The following is a 12795-nucleotide window of genomic DNA, read 5'->3' on the forward strand; positions in this document are numbered from 1 at the left end:
TCTCCCACTAAACATCTAGTCCCTTCTCCTCCTATGGAATGGAAGGAGGCTCAGAGCAAGCTAACTGTTGAGAACCCAAGGGGAGAGACGGAAGGGAAAGGTAAAGATGTTACTACGGAAAGGGAAGATCAAATGGAAGATAGTTCTGGTGAGAAAGAATTTGTGGTTTCCACCCAAGACTTCGAGGCACAATTGGAGCAGGCAGAACACGAGTCAGTTGACAAAGAGGGTCCTCCATTCATAGTTGTCAAAGGTAGAAAGGCAATAAGGTTAGGGAAGGCAAAGGCACAAGCGGAGGAAGTAAACGATAGGGGAAAGGAACTCCGTTCAATTGAAAGGGAGAAAAGGAGGATCCTGAGAGGCTTCCTTCTTTCTCCCTAGAAGAGTCCACTAAGCTTTAAGAAGAAGAGAAATAAAAACACTCCTCAATGATGCAAGACAACTTTTCCTTTCTTAGCATCAATGTTCAAGGCTTAACAAAAGACCTCAAGTCCGCCATCCTTAAAGGGTGGTTAAAAACATCATGCCTTAGACCTAATTTGAGGTCAAAGATTCTGGGGATAAGCTACATTGGTAGCTTAGCCAAATTAACAACAAGAGGCAGTGGTTCTGCACCACCCACGAAGAAGGGAGAGGTGGAGCCATTTTAGGTGTAGCTGGTCACCTCATCGAGGCTCTCATGCACCCTCTACCCCTTTTTAAGGCTACCAAGATTGGAGTTGACTTTTCCCACCCCCGACATCGGTGTCCGATATTCTCCAAATCTACGCCCTAATGGCACGAGAGATCGAGCTCCTCTATGGGAGGGGAAGATCCTTCAAAACAGTGCTATTTTACTAAGTGCTTTCAACATGGTGGAATCCCACAAGGATAGATGGAATGACATAGGCAACACACTTAGAGGGAGGGAACTCTCTTCCTGCAATGCCCTCAAAGATTCTCCAGTGCTCATTGACATCTCTGAAGACACCTCTTTCACATGGACCAACAATCAGTCGGGTTCTCTCCACAGGAAAGCAAGGATAGATAGGATGTACTGCTCAAGAGACATCGCTGATGCAGCCTTGTGTACCAAGAGCTTAGCTCTTGCTTCTCTTTCCTTTTCGAATCACAAACCAATCCTAATTACTCTAGAAAAAAGTCAAGGAAAGAGAAGTAAATCATGGTTCAAAGCAAATCCATGTAGACTTTCTTGTCTAGATAACCATTGAGAAATGCATTCTTGACATCGAGCTGATACACATTCCATCTGCTGAGTGTCGCTAGTGATATCAAGAACCGTATGGAATCAATCTTTGCTACTAGAGCATAAGTCTCATCATAATCCTGACCATATTGCTATGCAAATCCTTTTGCAACGAGTCTGGCTTTGTATCTTTGAATATTGCCATCTGGATTGTACTTCACTTTGTATACCCATTTGTTTGCTATGGCCTTCTTTCCTGGTGGAAGGTCGCATAATTCCCAAGTATTATTCTTATACAAAGCATCCATTTCTTCATTCATAGCAATTTGCCATTCTGGCTTGTCTACTGCATCTTCGAAGTACACTAGCTCTTCTGTAGCCATGATGGTAGTCATAAGAGCATAGTTGGTGGTTTCAACCTGAATCGCTTTGCCTTTCTGAGCATATGTCAATCTGGATGGAGGTCTGCTTTTCCTAGTAGACCGTTTGAGCTACTGTGGCTCTGCTTGGGGTGTTGCTGGCAATTCTTTCTCTTCTTCATCAACCTTTTCTATAGATGACTATGAAGTCGATGCTTCCATCTCCTGTGTATTTGAGGTTTTCCATTCTGATTCCTCATCAAAGATTACATCTCTGGAGATAATGACCTTGCGGTTAATGGGATCATATAACTTGTATGCTTTGCTTTCTTCACTGTAGCCAACCATGATGCATTTGCATGACTTCGCATCCAATTTTTTGCGATGATCATCATGTATGTGGGCATATGCTATGCAACCAAATATGCGGAGATGCCCGATGTCTGGCATGTCCAATGAATGCTTCATAAGAAGTCATACCCTGTATCGGTTCGGTAGGAAGCTGATTAAGCAAATAGTTTGCAGTGGCTATTACTTCTGCCCAATACTGATTCAGAAGATGCTTCTCACTAAGCATTGCTCTAGCACTGTCTGCTAAAGTCCCATTCTTCCTTTTAGCTCTTGCATTCTGCTAAGGAGTATCTACACATGTGAATTGTCTTCGAATGCCGTGATTTCTGCAAAAGTTCATGAATGCTGAAGACATGTATTCACCTCCTCTATCTAATCTCATGACTTTGATTTTTCTGCCTGTCTGGTTTTCTACCATGGCTTTGAATTCTTGAAATCTGGAAAAGACTTCAGATTTCTCTTTCAAAAAGTAGACCCAACAATATCTGTTGTAGTCAGCTATGAAAGTCAAGTAGTAAAGTAAACCATTGATGCTGCCGGTCTGGGCATAACCCCATACATATGTATGTATCAAATGAAAAATACCTCGTGCACGAGAAGTACTTCTACCAAAATTGGTTCGCTTTTGTTTGCCGAAGCAGCACGCTTTGCAAGCTTTTCCAAGAAACTATAGCTTAGGAATCCCAATTGCCATATTCTGATTCCTATGATCTAACAAGTACTTGAAATTGACATGACCATATCTCTTGTGTCATTTTGTAGATAGTGGCATCTATTGCTGTGAGCTGACATGGCATGCTTATCTGGTACTATAGCTAGCATTTTGTACAAGCGTCCTTCCTTGGCACCTCTTGCTACTAGTAGCTGATATCTTTTGGATTTTTCTGTGATAATGCATTCATCTCTGTCAAAGATGAATAGTTCTGTTCATCATTTGACCTACTGACAAAAGGTCCTCGCTAAGCTTCAAAACATAGAGCACATCTTTCACCAATCCTTTCGTACCATTGAAATTGTTCATAGGGATAACACCCTTGAACTGGATTCGGTGTAGTATCTGTTGTGTAGATGACATTCTTTTGACCTTCTAATGGTTTCATCTTTGTGAACCATTCCTGATGATTTATTATGTGAGATGATGCACCGCTGTCGATGTACCAAGGATCCTATTCTGCTTGGTTGACTTGATAACTAAAATCCTCTTTTGGATTGTAATGAATGTCTAGATACACTGTATCAGTTTGCTGCATTTTGTCGTTTGCAAGAAACATATTTCCATGCTCATTTGCAAAATGACTGTGACTAGAATGTCCACCATGATGATTTCCTCTTTCGCGGAAATTCCCTCGATTACTGCTGGATTGACCGCCTTGGTCGTACTGCTTCTTGCGGCAATCTCTTTCATAGTGTCCAAACTTGTGACAGTAGTTGCACTGGATGTTTGACATGTTGGTGGATGCATTCCCTCATCCTTGAAATCTTCCTCGATTGGAATGATTTCCTCTTTGTTGATTCCGATGTTGTTGAGGATGATGTTGTTGCTGATTCTGACTTTGCTGACTTTGTTGCTGATGATGACCACTTTTCAGGTATGATCTACCTCTGCCTCTGCCTCTACCTCTGCTTCTATCTGAAGCTGTGAATACTTGATCATTAGAATGATCTTTACATGCTTGAATGGCATGTGTCTTGAGTTCTTCACCAAGTAGGAGTGCTAACTGGAGTTCTTCTAGTGTCGAAATTCACCGTTGAATGGCAATACTCTAGACTAGATTCTCATATCCCTCTCCTAGTCCATTTAGGATTACTTGAAGCATTTCTGTTGGGTTCATAGTCTCTCCTACTGCTAAGAGTTGATTGTTGTAGTCTTTTATCTGGAGTACATAAGCATGAGCGGTTTCGCTGCTGTTGTGAAAACTTTGGTTGATTTGGTTTCTCAGTGTGAGAATCGTGGATGTGTTCTTGGACTCGTAGAGAGCTCCAAACATATCCCATGCTTCTTTCGATGTCTTGATTATGTTGAGCTGTCCTAGCATGACATCTTGCACATTCTTCTTGATCAGATGATATGCATACCTGTCTTTCTTATCCCATTCTACTTGAGCTCAAGCAATGGCAAGATTTGCTATAGGTACGAAAATTGTTTGTGTAGCTATAGATCCCGTTGGTGGTGCTATGACAATAGGTGGAGTAGAGCTACTAGTGGGGCTGGATCGTCCAATGGTCTAGGTGTAGATCCATCGACATACTCCCATTTGTCCTGAAGTACAAGAATGGTCTCCATTCAGTATTTCCTTGTGCCATAATTGGAGTCGTCTAGCTTAGCAAATGCCTCCAGATTGAGGTTACTAGTCGTAGACATGGTGCAAGAAATGTACTCAAAGTGTCGTGAAAATCTCTGTATGAATCAACTGCAAAACACTGACTGTGCCAAGTCAAATCTGAACTATCGGCGGTGAAGGTAGAACTGCAATATATAAAATTTTGATCTGTGTTACAAGGCTTGTGATGCCGAGAATAGCCAAGAGGCTTTACAAGGCTGAAATAATGTGCATAATGCCGTGAAAATAGCCGAATAGGCTTTACAATGATGGCATGTGTGTGCAAAATCAAAACATGTGCTATCTGCCCACTGAACAATCGACAATGCCTCTAAACACTCTAAAGTCTGCTCACTGAACTGATGAACGTTAGGTTTCAAGTAATGTGATGATGTGAAACCATATGTGAGCGTATGGACTAGCTTTGAGTAGGTACTAGTCGGGAATTTTGGGTATGGCTTAGATTGGCAACTTGGGGAGATTCAAAGCATCCCCTCTATATGGTGATCTATTCTACTCTGATCTAGATCTATACCAACCATCGATCGATGAAAGAATAGCAAATAGTTCCTTTTCTTTTGTTCGTTTTATGTGCTGGGTCAGATGCATCGATGTAGAGGCGAATGTACGCGTAGGAAGTGGATTTATTGACGAGGCTCAAAAGTGAGTGATACTTGCGCCAAAGTGTGTGCATGATATGGCGACCACGTAGAGCACAAAATAACGAGCGACTTTCCTTTTTGGAGCGCCCTCAAATTCTTCCTGGATCAAGAGATATGACTTGATCTAGGTGGAGGGGCAAAAGGAGTGCAAATGTGGTCAATGATGATGTGTCATTGTGGGTCACATGCAATGATGATGTGGATTTATGCCTAGCAAGAGGTGTGCTTGTGAAGCAGTGTGCTGAGGTGGTACTTGTGTGCACATGCAAGTTGCACCAGTGTGCCTGCAGGAAGGGTGATAATTGTGCCTGTAGGGGCCACATGGCACTGATGATGTGGTAGCTGACTAGGATGCTGATGTGGCAGTGTTGATTGGTCAAAGGATGATGTGGCACTTTGACTTTAACTTGTTGGCCTAGTAGTTGACTAATCAAAGCTGACCTGTCACTGACCTAGATGAGGTGGAAGCTGATGATGTGGCAGGTGAGGACATGCGTGCCACATGTCACAATTTTCATCACACTTCTCTGTTTTGATCCAACTATGGGTTAACTTGACCTAGGGTTCATTTAACCAATCCTATGCACTTGGTAACCAGGGTTACGATACCTAGGTTAACTTAACCAGATAAGGTGATGTGGCATCTTGATGACCAAGGCCCAAGGGTGTGTGGTCACCCTGGGATAAGATTCTTGCCACATGTCTTTTCTAAGGTTGGAGAACCCTGGATTGGAGAGAAGGAAAGCGGCTCATTTGCATGGAGCAGGCATCGCTCATAGATCTACTAGAGGTAGTACATGTTGATGAGCTCATTGAGAGAGGCAGTCGGTTGCCTTGCAGGAGTTGTCATCCCATTTGCTAGAGCCACGTTGTAGGAGTTGTATGGCTGGCGCGATGGTCAGGCGTCGTTTTGGAAGGAGATGGCCAACTAATCGTAGATGGAGCTTGCTTGCTTGGATGGAGCTGTAGGCTAGGAGAAGGGCCATGAGTCTTTTCTCGCTCGTCCATCTTCATATTACTACAACAGCCGTGTTCAGATGCAGATGTTGGATGCGGGCTGATGGTGCCTTGTATGGAGTCTGTTGGAGGTTGTGGAAGAAGAGGCTAGGTTAGAGCATTGCTCTTTGGTTGGCCGTGGAGCTTGCTATTGCTCTGGTTGCTGGGAAAGCAGCTAGAGGACGTGGACTGCAAGGAGTCGCAGGCTAAAGGAGCCCGATGATGCGTTCAGTGTTAGAAGTTGATGTAGGCATCTAGGAAGGTGCGGCTGAGAGTGCACTATAGATGAGTCATGGAGGAGCTGTGTAGACGTTGCGAGCTGATGGAGCCAGAGTGCTTGTTGGTGAGTTGTGGCTAAGGAGACTCTATGGAGTTCATTTGCTGAGTTGTTTGGAGGTAAGGCTTGTAGAGAAGTCTTGTAGAGGCCAGTAGAGTTGCTTGTGCTACCTATGCTTGTGAGCAATAGGGCGGCTGCTTGTTGGGAGCCTTCAATCATTCAGTCCGGAGCTCGTTGTTGCTTGGCAATCTTGTAAGGTCGACTAGCTGCACCTTGTTGGTGCACTGTAGCTTGTTTGTCGATTGAATAGAAGTCGCTTGAGGGCGTCTTTTGTTCCACAGTTTGTAGTCGATGCAACATTAGTTGTAGTTGTAGGATAGACTCTTTGAATAGGAGTTTAAGACTCTTTCCAATTAATACTAAGCTTTCAATGACACTCTCTTTCAAAGTAGAATTCATAGTAAAAGATCTCTCTCTCTCTCTCTCTCTCTCTCTCTCTCTCTCTCTCTCTCTCTCTCTCTCTCTCTCTCTCTCTCTCTCTCTCAAAAGGAGTCAGAAACTTTCAAGGAGAATAGTTCTCTCTCTCTCAATGAAGACTTCAATCCCTCATAAACTCTCTCTCTCACACATCAAGAAACAATCAAATGAACTCTCTCTCAAATGATGAAAATCTCTCAAGAACAATGACAAAAACTTCTTTCAATGAACGAAAATTCTCTACGAAAGTGAACTCTCACAAGAATACTCGAGAAGCTCTCAATCCCTCAATCTCTCACACTCTCTCATATGTCACAATGCCTCCGCAGAAGGCAAGGGAGCTCTAATACCATGACAAAATATGAAGAGGGGAGAGGAGAAGAGTGGAGATGAGGAGAGAGGGCATAGCTAGAGATCACACCACAAATGACTAACTGTACACTAGATTTAGTTGAAAATGTAGAATATATACAAACCCATTTAGGGTTAGGGTTAGGGGATATAACCCTTTCCTTTAGAGCACTCTATTGGGTTAGTGCTATGCACATATGACCACATGATGGTGCTGTGCACATGTGATCACATGATGTTGAGCGTGAACTCTCAACAACTCCTTCTTCTTTCGTCTCCCCTATGTCCAACAGAAGGTAGTCATGATTTGGGAAAAAGCATTTGATGGCACAGCCACCACTGCAACTGAAGAGTGGGTGAGGGCTACAGAAAGAACATGTACTTTCATTGAGGCCATCAAGAAGCGAGCGGATGTCGCTAGAGCTACTAGACAAGCAAAAATTGAAGATCAAATCAAGCTTCTGGAGGAGGATGCAACAACTTAGGGACAGGAAAGACTCAAAGCATTCAAAGACAGAGCTACGATAGAAGCAAACATTGAGGTAGCGCAATCCAAAGTGTTCACAAGAGAACAGTGGGCAGGGAAAGGTGACATGTTCAGAAGCCTTAGGAAAAATTAGGCTCAAGAATCGATAGATACATGGGAAGCACAACTAATCTAGGATCCGAAAGAGATTAGTCAGATTGTGGCAGAGCACTTCTAGAGGATTCTTGCGGAACCCGAAACCCTCTCCACAGATAAGCTCAGAGCAAGAGAAAAATGTTGGTTGGCTAGAAGGAGCACTATCCAAAGATTTGACTCCATTTTTCTAGACAAGGAACTCTCCATTGAAGAATTAAAAGGTGCAGTCTCACTGTTATGGCAAGGGGTAAAACTCCTGGTGAAGACGGACTTCCAATCAAATTTCACCAAGTTTTTTGGGACACAGTGGGCCCGTGCCTCCTCCTCCTTTGGCAAGAGTCCAAGTCAAAAGGTTTCCTCGACTCACAGATAAACACAGGTATGATTAAATTGATACCCAAAGGGGGCCCCAAGGAAACTACTCTCAAGAACTAGAGACCGCTCAGCATGCTTAATACTAGTTACAAAATCTTTGCTAAAGCTTTAGCCATTAGATTCAAATTCAAAATGAAAGACTGGATAAGGGAAGAACAAAAAGGTTTCATCCGAGGTAGACACATCCTAGAGGCCATCTTAACTCCTTGGGAAGGACTGGCCCGCATGCTAAAGAGACAAACCAGGATATCTATTTCCTAAAAATAGACTTTGATAAAGCCTACGACAAAATGGAGTGGGGATTTGTTCTATCCTCCCTCCAAGACATGGGTGCAAGTCCTGGGTTTATATCGTCTATTAACACTCTACTGAACCAGGCCAAAGCCAAGTTGGAAGTTAACGAATATATCTCCTCCTCTTTCACACTTAAAAGATCTATTAGACAGGGTTTCCCCTTAGCCCCTCTCCTTTTCACCATTGCTGTAGATGCTCTTGGTTGGCTCATCAAGGAGGAAGAAGACAATGGGAACATCAGAGGTATCTAGGTGGGAAATGGAGTTCAAATAATCTGCCAGCAATTCGTAGATGACACGAATCTTACACCGAGCAATGATGCCAGATCGGTTGAGAGCATCCTTAGGTGCTTGGACACCTTCTGCATAGCATCAGGGTCTATAATTAACCATGAGAAAACACGAGTCTTCGGAACTAGGGCGGCTCCTCCCCAAGTTCTCATAGATAAAAGATGTAACATCCTCAAGGAGGGTGAGATCTTTCGTCTCCTTGGGATCCCAATGGGTTTCAGATGCACAAACAAAGACAGATGGGACTTGGTAATTAACAAGGTCAGGAGCAAAATCAACAGATGGCAAGGGCTACAGCCTTCATTGGCCAAGAGAAAGTATGTGTTGAATCACTACATTTACCCATCCATAGTGTATTTTATAGCTTGTTGGTTCCCTATAAAAAAACAACTCGACCAACTCAACAGATTGTTCCGAGCCTTTTTATGGGGCGGCTCCTTAGAGCACGACAAAAGTGCTAAGGTTAGATGGAATTTTTGTACTCTGCCGAAGATGGAAGGAGGTCTGGGAGTGGTAGATGTCAAAAAATCATAGGCAAGATTCATGGCTCAATGGATCTTAAAAGCCTACAAAACCCGGTTTGGGCCTCTCTGCTTTTGAAGAATGTGAGGAAAGTCAAACCTGACCGATGAAGGCATTGGAAAGAGATTCCTTTAGGATCTCTCCTTTTTAGGCAAGAAAGATGTTTCACTAAAGGGTCAAAGCTTTGGAAAGGGATGTGGAGAGCCTAGGAAAGTATGCGACCTTTTTTTAAATGGAAGGGGTTTACAAGGAAGACAAACACATTCTGTAGCCAAGATTCAATATGGCTTTTGATCCTGTTTAGCATCCAACCGCTACGAGAGGACCAAGTTAAATCAGCTCTCAGACTAAGAAAGAGAGGGGTCAAGGTTTGGGGAGATCTATGGGACCGTGCTCAAGGTAAGTGGCACAACGATAATGTCCTACTGGTAACATACATATTGACTAGATTTGACCTTCCCCTGATAAAGGATCGGCAGGCTCTTTGGGCCAAAGAAAACCTCCCCTGGCTAGGTGGTCGATTACCTCCCACTACAAGAGAATTTAGATGGGCGGATCTTTCTCCGGTGCCGATCTTCAATGATGGTCAAGAGGAGTTGATAGCCAGACTTAACAAAACGTGGTGTCGAAGAGACGATGATAACAAATGGTCTCTCAGATTCTCTAAAGTTTGGGACTAGGAGATCTCTGAAAAGCAATCATGCCTTCTTTGGCTCATCCTACACCGAGGTATCTGGATCATAGCTCGAGCCAAAAAGATCGGTCATGGGAATGGCTATAGTGTAAATGATGCAATAGAGCACAAGAGGATATCCCACACTTGTTCCTCAATTGTTCCTATTCTAGGGAACTATGGGATTTGATACACCAGCGCGTTGCTCCCTTCCCTTTTAGCTACTCGTTCATTCTGCTACGAGACTCTCCCAACAAGGGTCCGCAAAATTGGAACGTCATCAAAGCCACAACGCTCTGGTCAATTTGGCTTCAGAGATGCAATAAATGTTTAATAATGCTCTAATGGATACTAAAAGTGTTTTTGATTCATTATGCATGACCACAGGAACGAAGAGCTAACGTCAAGAAACTTAGCCTTCTACACACTCAAACCGAAGAATGTTTCAAGGTGGAAGAGAAAGTTGCAAATGAAGAAACCACATTGTTGGACCAAGCTAAGGCACTGGCTGAATTGGTGGAAGCTTAAAAAGAAGAGTTCCTATGGAACAGTGTGGCCCTAGTTCCAGCCCCAACCCCAGCCACAGCCCCGCTGTTTTGCCGACTCCTTCCCCCCTCCTCAGTTCCTCCTGTGTCTCCACTTCAATCTGCTACTGGACCAAACGTCGCTATTACACCTGTGGATCGGACCTCTTCTCCTCCTGTGCGCCCTTTCACGAGACCAACCTTGCGCGCAGATCCCTCTAGTGTATCATACAAGGTTCGTCAAGAAGCACTCACTACTGAAGAATTCAGGGAAAGAATGCGCAACCCAGTTGCTCCTCCACCAGTGCCTATGGCTACTCCTACAGCTCCTAACGACTTGCTATCAGTTCCTAGTGAAGTCAAAGAAGAATTGGAATAGATGTGTATTTTATAAGGAAATCATCTTGCTGGACTAGATCAAACCAATACCTAACACCTCGACTTAAGAGTCGAGATTAGTAGAGCTGTATATCACCATAGATAGTCACGATACACATCGTAGTTATGTACATTAGGAGGAATGTATGCTCATACCTTTAAAGCTTTTGTACTGAGCATTTGATGCAAAAGGTCACGACTCACGAAGTCCACGATCAAAGTCTATGGCTAGTCGACTATTCCACCATGCCATGACTTTCTACACTCACCATGTGTTATTTATAGTTGTGTCCTCCCCATAAATGAAGGGTCCCCCAAGAAATGAAGGGTCACCCATGAATTGCTTAACCAATAAGCAAAGTCTATGGCTAGTCGACTATTCCACCATGCCATGACTTTCTACACTCACCATGTGTTATTTATAGTTGTGTCCTCCCCATAAATGAAGGGTCCCCCAAGAAATGAAGGGTCACCCATGAATTGCTTAACCAATAAGCAAAGACTAGTAGTATGCTATTACCAATAAGCAACCCTTTGTGTTTGAGTGATTTTGTCCCAAATAAAGGTCATGCGCTAATTGATATATGACCTACATTTTACATGGTTTCTTTAATGCTTTTATCCCTTTTTTTTCCCTTTCCTTTTAGCCTCATGACTCATTAAAAGCCACAAAAAACACTTTTGTTAGAACTGTCTATACAGAGAGTCAATCTTTGATCATAACAAGCCATGAGCTTTTCGACTTGTTAAATGTTATGCAAAAATATGTCAATTACAGTACATCAATTCTTGCATTTAATTGTCAGGAACGTGTCTGTGTGTGGAGATTGTTTTCTTGTGTTTTTGATGTGCATGAGATTCTACTCTTTAGAGAATCTCTTTGTAAAATATTTAAACTTTAATATTATGATTGTGGAATTACCGCACAAAAAAATGTGTGTGTGTGTGTGCGCATGCATGTGCAATTCATGAACAATCAAGACTTAGGGAGAGGAATATTTTAAAATTTTGGAAGGAAGTAATAGCTAATTAAGTAAAAGATGTGTACAAGAATCTCAAATATGGGGGATTTTTTAAAAAAACACATTGTGGGAGTTATCTTTAAAAAATTATAAAGTCTTATAGACTATATTATGTGAAGGGGGAGTGTAGATACCACTTAAAGGTGAAAGTAATCTATTGAAGGGAACCAAATGTTTTTTCAAAGACATTGAACCAACAAGCTTCCAAAAATTAAGGAATGAAATGCTTGAAATGAGTAAAGGGAAATTGAGGAGACGTATGAAGTGGGCATAGGAGAAAGCATGCAAGAAACTCAATGTAACATCCTAGGATCCTGGAAACAAGTAAGAAACAAGACCAAAGAGACCTTAAGGGTGTAAGAGGAACCTAGATACATGTGAAAGGAAGTAACGTAGTAATTTCAATGGGCAATGGGCTATCAAGAAGATGGAAAGAGGAGAAAGGAGCTACCTGATTATTGTGAAGCTCTGGGAAACAAAGAGAAAGCTAGATGCAGAATGAAATAGTTATGTCAGTAAAAACTAAAATACTAAGTCATGGAGCATAAAGCGCAGTGGAGAAACTAGGGTATCATCAAAGAAAAGGAAGGTTCATAAAAGAGAGAGAATTAGATGTACTATCATTGTGCCATATAGAAAACTGTTTTGAGGGACTAATTGTGGATGTACTAGCATTGCGTAGGATTATTGCAGCCTAGGTGTGAAAAGGAATCTTGCCAAGAATGTAATGAGATAAGATGTAGCAAGTATTGTAAGGGAAGATGGACCAAGAGAACACTACATATGAGAGAAGTTTTGGGTGTGGAGACATTGAAGGTAGTGAGAAGCTAAAGAAGCTGGCTAAACTTGAGAATTCATGGCAAGGAAGAGCTCCACACAACAATGATGATTAATTGTTTGGTGATGGAATGTTGTCCAAAGTGGTAGTTGATTACGAGGCTGCCAGAGTAGCTTTCCGAGGATTGTAGAGGTATGATGAAAGAGCTACAAAAAGGACAGGGAGTGATGATGTCCAGGTGGTAGAGAAAGTGTAAAAATGAGGGTGGGCATAAGAAAAGCTACTTATAGCTTTCATAGGAGGAGGGAAGTCCGTTAAGGGAGGATGTAGAAAGGCA

Source organism: Dipteris shenzhenensis, chromosome 32, assembly GCF_047967505.1.
Source record: "Dipteris shenzhenensis isolate YYH24624 ecotype China chromosome 32, Dip_SZ_1.0, whole genome shotgun sequence".
NCBI classification, from domain to species: Eukaryota; Viridiplantae; Streptophyta; class Polypodiopsida; order Gleicheniales; family Dipteridaceae; genus Dipteris; species Dipteris shenzhenensis.